General features: G+C 42.1%; 4 non-coding genes across 4 annotated transcripts; all 4 read left to right on the top strand.

Moving 5' to 3' along the window:
• The first annotated feature begins 1,210 nt into the window (after positions 1–1,210).
• trnaf-gaa (transfer RNA phenylalanine (anticodon GAA)) lies at positions 1,211–1,283 on the top strand. The gene has a single exon. It is a non-coding gene; the product is annotated as a tRNA-Phe (tRNA).
• Positions 1,284–3,434: 2,151 nt separating this feature from the next.
• trnaf-gaa (transfer RNA phenylalanine (anticodon GAA)) lies at positions 3,435–3,507 on the top strand. The gene has a single exon. It is a non-coding gene; the product is annotated as a tRNA-Phe (tRNA).
• A 759-nt stretch (positions 3,508–4,266) lies between these two features.
• trnaf-gaa (transfer RNA phenylalanine (anticodon GAA)) lies at positions 4,267–4,339 on the top strand. Its single transcript has one exon. It is a non-coding gene; the product is annotated as a tRNA-Phe (tRNA).
• A 774-nt stretch (positions 4,340–5,113) lies between these two features.
• trnaf-gaa (transfer RNA phenylalanine (anticodon GAA)) lies at positions 5,114–5,186 on the top strand. The gene has a single exon. It is a non-coding gene; the product is annotated as a tRNA-Phe (tRNA).
• The last annotated feature ends 3,827 nt before the right edge of the window (positions 5,187–9,013 follow it).

Here is a 9,013-nt window from a genome sequence, read left to right on the forward strand (position 1 = left end):
CTCCTGCTTCCGAGCCGAGGAACATCCAGTCCTGCTGGGAAAGATCATGCATCACCGGAATGAATAAATACACTGTTAAATAATAGTTCAGGATCAACAAACAAGACTGGCTTAAACCACTATAGGGTTGTTTGCAACGCTCATGGGGTCTGTGCTGTTCAGAGACAGCCTTTGGCCTCTTGCTGCGATAAAAGCCAAGACACATCATTTACATAATGTATGTGTGCTGTTGGGGAAGGGAGGTGGGGGGGCTTGTTTACTTATTCTTGTGAGGATCAACTTTTGAGAAACCACCGTCCTGTGAGGACAATTCAGGTTGTGTGGATATTTTGGGTGGCCCTCATTAAGGAAAAACATTTCTTTTGGTTGACTGGTGAAGGTTAGGGTTAAGGTTAGAATTAGAGTGATATTGGGATTATGATTTGGCATAAAATGGTTATGGCTACTATTAGGGAAAAGATATAGAGAAAGAATGTAAGTCAATTTATGTCCCTACAAAGATAGTAGAACCAACGTGTTTGTGTGTGTGTGTGTGTGTGTGTGTGTGTGTGTGTGTGTGAGATTGCTGTGATAATTATTACAACTGGAGACAAGCAAATAGGTGGTGATACAGGCCTGCTGTAGTCTTTTTTCTCTCTTATCAATATTAGTAGCTGTAAAATCTTGCAGGTGTAATTCACATGCCTTATTACTTATGTGTGTTTTCTGCTGGGTGCTTTCTACCAGCATGATTGCATCCATGTTTAGCGCAGGTGTCCTCAGGGGGGCAGCTGAGCCGCTGACCCCGGCAGTGCGGCTTCTCCCAGCGAGTTATGCAGAACAGGCTTGCTTAACTTCTGCCGGATCGCTGTGTGGAAAACTTTGCGTGGGCTTTGTGTTGCGTGGGAGGGAGGTGCTACAGACCTCTGCAGCATAGGATAAAGAAAAGTCATCTATGTGGGATGGAGCCTGCAGGGCAGACTAATGCAGCAGCACTTCAACCTGACCAGCACAATCAGTTGGGTTTTTCTCGGCACTGTAATATTAATTCAGCTGAAAATCGAATATACTCGAATCCCAAATGAAAGACACAGTGAGGCTGACCCAGGCTATTCTGTATGCGTTGTAAAGTTTTATGATGAGGATCTGTCAGGTTCTGTGGATGTTATAGTATTCAAGAGCGACCCCTGTAGACTTACTAGCACATTACAGGAATAATGTGTGCGTCGAAGCCGAAATAGCTCAGTTGGGAGAGCGTTAGACTGAAGATCTAAAGGTCCCTGGTTCGATCCCGGGTTTCGGCATTAGTGACCGGGTCTTTTAATAAAACAACTCTCTAACCACAATATCACCTGCAATGTCATAACTCACAGTGTGCAATACTAGATTCGTCTGCAGTTTACAGTCTCATACTAATACACTATCATCAGGGGTTCCGCTAGGAATTTTGGGCCCTATGAATAAATAAATAAATAAATAAATAAATAAATAAATAAATAAATTTACTTGATGATGGTTTAATAATTTTATATATTCGTTTTTACCTATTTTTTGGGGGGCGCCTGTCAGGCAAGGGCCCTTGGAATTGTCCTAACTTTTCTCCCATATATGGCGCCCCTGACTATCATGCACATACCTCTATCATGCACATACCATTCAACAAATTCAGCTCTAATACTTAATCTTTTTAATTTGTATAACTATAGTGGGACAAACAGCTAAACTAAATCAACTAACAACTAAAAACAACAAAGGAGGAATGGTGCAGACTGCCAGCACTAGAACCTCTGAGTCAGTCATGCATTATTGTTATATGATTGATGTTTGAGATTTAAAACAAGACTAAAATGGGTATGAAGCAATAGAATAAAAGCATTTGATAAAATATTTTTAAACAAGTTGAATATTGGCTAGTGAGTTAGCAAATTAATTACACCATTAATGCCATGTCATCATTATTATCAGGAGTCTGTCCTGTTGTGACAGCTTTATGGAAGGTGTATGAGAGGTTGTAATAGTGCTGTATGTCTGTTGTTTTGGGTGTATGTTCAACAGAGTGCAGATATGTGACTGTCAGCTTATGGGATGATGAACACTGGCGATGATGTCAGTAAGATTCTGCTGCGTGAGTGTGTGTGTGTGTGTGTGTGTGTGCTGAATCGACAAAGTACCCTGGGTGGGTGTATGACTACAGGCCTGACTTAATGCCTCAGACCAGCCCTGCCAGTGCCACTATAATCCAAGAAATAAAACTGTAAACTAATCCATAATAAAATAAAATAAAATATCTAAAATCTAATATATGATATAATCCAGTTCAATATAAACACTCTACCATTGTACACATATCACAGTAGACACACACTATGTATACTGATATTCATAGGCAGTAGACAAGATGCAGACAACTGCTGACACAACATGCTGTGCGGTGAAATGAGTCCAGTGGAATGACATGTCAGCGACAATGATAGTCCAGATTATACTGCCAGGTGTTGTAACAGCTAGTAAAGTGACAGCTACAATGCAATTATGTGACAGTACTTTGGATTGGTTTACACAATGGCTTGGTTACAAAAAAAAAAAAAAAAAAAAAAAAAAAAAAATATTTTTTTTATTTTTGACTGCACCTAGGTTTCTAAAACTATTTTAATCAATCAGATCACTAGCACATATTGTTATACTCACCAGGTGAAATGGTTTAGAATATTCCTTTTTATACTGTAATTGGAAGAAGAAAAAATAACACCGAGCATATATTCTGAAATAAATATAAAACATAAAAAAAACAGCAAAACAGCAAAAAAATAGCAAGTTGACAAAACGAATTAAAAGCACTCACATGGCTCACACCTGCCATCTGGTGGTTAGACGAGGTTGAACTGTTTTCAGGAGACAATGGGTGCAGTAACATACTTACAACGGTAGAGGGCAGACAGCACCCGTATAATTCAACACCATGCGGACTTTGTTTTATTTAACCCTCTTAACACCGCATGGAGGAGAGAACCTGACTTTGTCAAATCTTAAAATCTGTTCCTTTTATCAAATCGTCATGAGGCTCCACATCAGGTACACACACACACACACACACACACACACACACACAACGTATTTGTATTAGACAATTAATGTATTTATATTTGAGCCATAACAGCATATGGCACCACATACAGTTTCACAACTAGTTTCTTGGCTAAACTTGGACAGCCTGTACTGTAGGTTGTGATAATAAATCCGCTGATTTATAATGATCTCCTCTAGTATTTACCATATTTATAATGGTTCATGATTGTGCATTATGGTGATAATTAATGTAAATATATTCCAGAGACTATAGATTAAAGGAAGTGTATTTCTTGTGGTAATAACTTGGAATTGAATTTATTAAACGGTGAAACACACCCGCACACACACAATGAAATGCGTGCACGCGCACTTCAGTCTGTGTGTAAGCCGAAATAGCTCAGTTGGGAGAGCGTTAGACTGAAGATCTAAAGGTCCCTGGTTCGATCCCGGGTTTCGGCAAACGGGCAGGTGCTGTTTTGAGCTGTGATTCAGTAAGAGAGAGTTTCACACCGCTGCTGCAGTAACTTAAAACTCAAAGCTTGACTGCCCTTGTACGTGATAGTAGTGCTGCCGCGTGCACAATGGGGGACCCTTAGCAAGCCGGTAACAATCATCAATATTAGGTTTTTTATTTCTTTATAATACATGTTATATCATCAGTTAATATTAATAACAATCAGCTTATATCATGAATAATTCAAACCTGATATTTTTTCGAGCCATGGTGAAAATTATTTCTATCTTTTTTCTTACTCATATTAGAAATAAAGCACCTTTTTTTCCAGAAAAGGCAAACATTCATTCATTTTTTCATACCCATTTCAGTGGACATCAGGCACGGTAAACATATATTTTCTATTGATATATCACATGGTTGTATGTTTTTTAACCCTTTTATATGCTTTAATTAAAAACTGACTTAGATAGATGGATAGATACTTTATTCATCCCACAGGAAATTCACACTTTTTCAATGTTTATTTAAGAGAACTGTAAAACACTAAATAATGATGAATTGTTTAATTGGAAAATACTGAAAGAAAAAATTACTTGTATTATTGCGGCATTGACCGCTGAACAGAACAGAGGAAAAACAAGGAAGGGAGTCAGGTCTGAATGGGTTGTGGTGCACCAGTGGGCTCAGACAGGTTAACGTGAACACACACAGCAATCTGACATCAGATCAGGCTGAACTGGTTGGTTTTTTCGTGTAAGTGGGCCGAAATAGCTCAGTTGGGAGAGCGTTAGACTGAAGATCTAAAGGTCCCTGGTTCGATCCCGGGTTTCGGCAGACAATTGGCTGGTGTTTTGGGTTGAACCCAAGGTTTCCTCTCAGGCTGTCCTCTGTGTATATCTGCTAAACGCGCAGGCTTTATCAAAAACTCCACAGTCAACATCCTCAATGGATAGAAAACCTCATTAGATGTCTGTTGTATCTTCCACAAATCAATCAGTCTCTCCTGATACATGCGCTCCTGGCCACCGATCAAAAAGCATAATGGCACAAACATGCCACTTTAAGAGATTAACAGATTAGTTTGATGATATTCAACAATGAAGATCCATTGGGCTCTAGCCCTGCTGTTACTACTTTTATGCAAACACTGCAGTTTAGGAACAACTGCAGTGTGGAGTTCACCACTGCCCAGGATTATACCATTGTAACATAATTATATTACTATTACATCTTTAGCTGTAACAGTTATAGGGTTGTAGTTGGTTAGGTAGTTAGTTAGTAGTGTGGTTAATATATCATTTTGGAATAAAATAGGGTATGTGTACTATGAAGGCTGCTGTGTAAGAAGTGTCCCGTTCACCATAATCAAAATCAGCATTATATTATATTATTATTACACTAACAGATACACCAACAAGACATCAGATCAGAGCTGGTTGCAGCATGTTATTTTGTGTGTTTGAGCTGTAAATTTTGTAAACTCTGTTGTAATTTATTTATGTGAAGCACCTTGACTCCGAGTTAAATTCCTTGTTTGTGCAAACTCAATTGGCAGTAAAGATCTTTCTGATTCTGATTCTGAATCTAATGTAAAAACACTAAGTGTAAGCCGAAATAGCTCAGTTGGGAGAGCGTTAGACTGAAGATCTAAAGGTCCCTGGTTCGATCCCGGGTTTCGGCAGACAGTTGGCTGGTGTTTTGGGTTGAACCCAAAACACCTGTAGCTTCGCAAACTGAATGAGCCAATCACTGACATGCAGGGCAGCAGGCAGCCATGCATGGAAAATGGAAAATTGGAAATTTTCCATTAGTTATTAAGACAAAAATCTGAAAATACACATATTGCATCTAGACAGCATGGAGATGTTGATCGTTTGTTTTTAACAATGATTGATTTGCTCCCAAAGTTTCCTTGGGTTCAACCCCTGACAGATACACCGAGACATCAGATCAGAGGTGGTTGCAGCATGTTATTTTGTGTGTTTGAATTGTGTAAACTGTGTTGTCATTTTTTTATGCGAAGCACCCTAACCTTAACTCCAAGTCAAATTCCTCACTTGGCAATTATAGCTGCTGCGCAGCAATGGTCGGGGCCGGGCAATTTTAGGCAATTCTGAGCAACAAGTGGAGAATTGGAAGATGGCATTTTAATGTGCATTTTGCATCAGTTGAGGCTTGAGCTCACAGTTTCTGGTATGCAGGACAACACTTTATCTCACTGAGCTAATTGACAAGTGTCAATTCATGTGAGGCTTCACAAATTGACTAAGCCAGTCACTTTCCATGCATAGGCAGCCGCCTATGCATGGAAAGACAGATTTCAAACCACTGTAGAAAAAAAAATCAGTCATCAAGACAAAAATCTGACAATGATTATCTGGCATGGGACTGGACCTTTGTGCAAAGTTTGGTGAATTTTCGCACATGGGAATGTTGCACAAGCTGAGGCTTGAACTCACAATCTTCGACACCGAGGTCTGGCCTCTATCTCACTGAGCTAAAAGCTCACCTGTAGCTTCGCAAACTGAATGAGCCAATCACTGACATGCAGGGCAGCAGGCAGCCATGCATGGAAAAAGGAAAATTTAGTTTTCCATTTTCCATTAGTTATTAAGACAAAAATCTGAAAATACACATATTGCATCTAGACAGCATGGAGATGTTGATCGTTTGTTTTTAACAATGATTGATTTGCTCCATAAGTGGAAAAACTGATGTTTAAAAATGCCATTCTTGCATTGACTCCAATTGTTCACATGAGAGCAAAATTCAAAATGCTGTCAAAAGTTCAGTTTTTGAGATACAGTTCTGAAATTTGCCACACATCATCTACCATGACTCCAAAATATTGTCAATTTTTTTCATGAATATTGAAGATTTATTTACCAAGAATTTGCAAGTGTATGTTTACAGTACCATTTACAGTCAAACATTTTGATTCACTGTAGGCTCAATTTTTGATAAATCAAAAATCTGAACAACATTCACGAATACAAGAGGGTCCTGGCAGCTTTGGCTGCCCGGCCCCTAATTATTAAACCATCATCGAGTAAATATATATTTTTTTTCATGGGGACCAAAATTCCTGGCAGCGCCCCTGGTGTGTGCATGTGTGTGTGTGTGTGTGTGTGTGTGTGTGTGCGCGTGTGCGTGCGTGTGTGTGTAATGATCATAACTGTTTGTTGTAATGTGCACTTTTCTCCCTCTCCCAAGACTCTCACTGGGGAGACTCTTGTGTCCAGAAGCAAACGAATTTAACCACTATCTACTAGCACGCGGACCCTCTGAACACCCTCGGAGCTCCGAACAAAATAAAATAATAAAAATGCACGACTGAGCATGAGCATGAATAAATAAATAAATGAATAAATAAATAAAGCGTCCCACGGCACTTTTAATTGAGCAGGGTTTCTCTCTCTCTCTCTCTCTCTCTCTCTCTCACACACACACACACACACACACACACACACACACACACACACACACATAGTGTTGGGCAAGCTACTTGTAAAAATGTATGTAGTGAGCTAAGCTACCAGTTAGTGTACATTAAATGAAGCTTCACTACACTGAAGCTCCCCATCAGAGAAATGTAGCAAGCTAAGCTACAACACAATGACAACATGTAGCTTAACTACATCAAAGCTACTTTTTTTTTTTTTTTTTTTTTTTTTTTTAACATTGAACCAACTTCATTTCACGTCATTGCTCTTAGTGATCAATAAAACTGTCAGTCAAAAAAAATGTCCAGTTCAATAGTTGATGAAACTGTGCTCTCTCTGCTTTTACTGCTACAAATCATGGCAACAAAAAACACACAACATGCCTCACATAATGACAAAAAGCAGGTGGTGTGCATATATGTGTGTGTGTGTGTGTGTGTGTGTGTGTGTGTGTGTGTGTGTGACAGAGAGAGTGTGTGTCTGTCGGCGACACGCGCAGTTCCGGACAGGTTTGTGACGTCACAAAGAAGACTTTCAACTTTTGATATTCTCCCTACGTCACCTATGTCCAGAACTGCCAAAGGAGGACAATATTATTGTTGCCGTGTGCGGGCTACTGGGCTGCCGTGTGCCGGCTACCGAGCTGCCGTGTGCCGGCTGCCGGGCTGCCGTGTGCGGGCTACCGGGCTACCGGGCTGCCGGGCTGCCGGACTGCCGTGTGCGGGCTGGCGGGCTACCGGGCTGCCGTGTGCCGGCTGCCGGGCTGCCGTGTGCGGGCTGCCGGGCTGCCGTGTGCGGGCTGGCGGGCTACCGGGCTGCCGTGTGCCGGCTACCGGGCTGCCGTGTGCCGGCTGCGAGGCTGCCGTGTGCCGGCTGCCGGGCTGCCGTGTGCGGGCTACAGGGCTGTCGTGTGCAAGAAGGAACAGGCGTGGGCAAAAGTCGCGGAGGAGGTCGGACTACCAGGTCAATTTTGCGAATATGTGTCCGTTGCTAATGCAGCTATTGGATATAATTTACTATTAACCATGCTAGCGGTAACGTTAACCCGGCATATCTGTCTCGCTACGTGTGTGCGTCTTGTCAGTGGATGTGTGTCGCCACAGATGGAAAAGTCTGCGGGACACCTACATCAGGGAGAGGAAAGAGGGAGAGAGGAGGGCGGGTTCGCATCAATGCGTCCATCGCGCGATAGACGCGATTGAGGAAATAAATGATTCCATGGTCACGCGACGCGTTTCGGGCGTTACGCGCGATTAAATCGCGTTCATGAACACGCCATAAAGGTCCGTGAGCGGCGGGGACGTCACCCGCTGTTAGATGTCAAACCCCAGCAAAAGTTCCGCTGCGTTTAAGAGGCCACTTTTTTTTGGCTTTAGCACGATACGGTCTCAAACTTGCCAATGTGAGTGGGCCCTAAGGTTGAGAAATGCCTGGGAAAATGTAGCTTCTGCGGACGCTACCGCACTATTTGATCAGTAACATAGTTTCACTACATAAAAGCTATTTGGTTTAGAAAACAGCCACGTTACGACCACGCTACGGACAAATGAAGTTAAACTAGTAACGTCGCTACTTGTAACGCCGCTACTGCCCAACACTGCTCACACACACACACACACACACACACACACACCACCACCACCAGCACCACCACCATCACCACCAGAGTAGAGGCTGTTACTTTTGCCATTTGACAGCGCTGTTTGTTGTTTTTGATGGTTTAATCGGACTTACACCTTCACCGAGCCTCTGGCTCGCGCATCTGATCTGTCCTGCCCACCTGTTTCAGACCTGCGCTCTGATTGGCTGAAGGGCAACAGGCGTCACAGCTGCTGTGACTGTTACAGTCACAACAGGCGTTACAGTGATGATGTCACAGGGGTGATGTCACCTGCTGCACACAGCTTGACGTTTGCAACAATCATGTTGTTCGAACGGTGACGTCACAGCAGGTCACAGCGGCTGTGACGTCACAGTCACAGCAGGTCACAGCTGCTGTGACTGTTACCGTCACAACAGGCGTCACATTGATGATGTCACATGGGTGATGTCACCTGCTGCACAC

This window comes from Myripristis murdjan, chromosome 5, assembly GCF_902150065.1.
Source record: "Myripristis murdjan chromosome 5, fMyrMur1.1, whole genome shotgun sequence".
Taxonomy (NCBI): domain Eukaryota; kingdom Metazoa; phylum Chordata; class Actinopteri; order Holocentriformes; family Holocentridae; genus Myripristis; species Myripristis murdjan.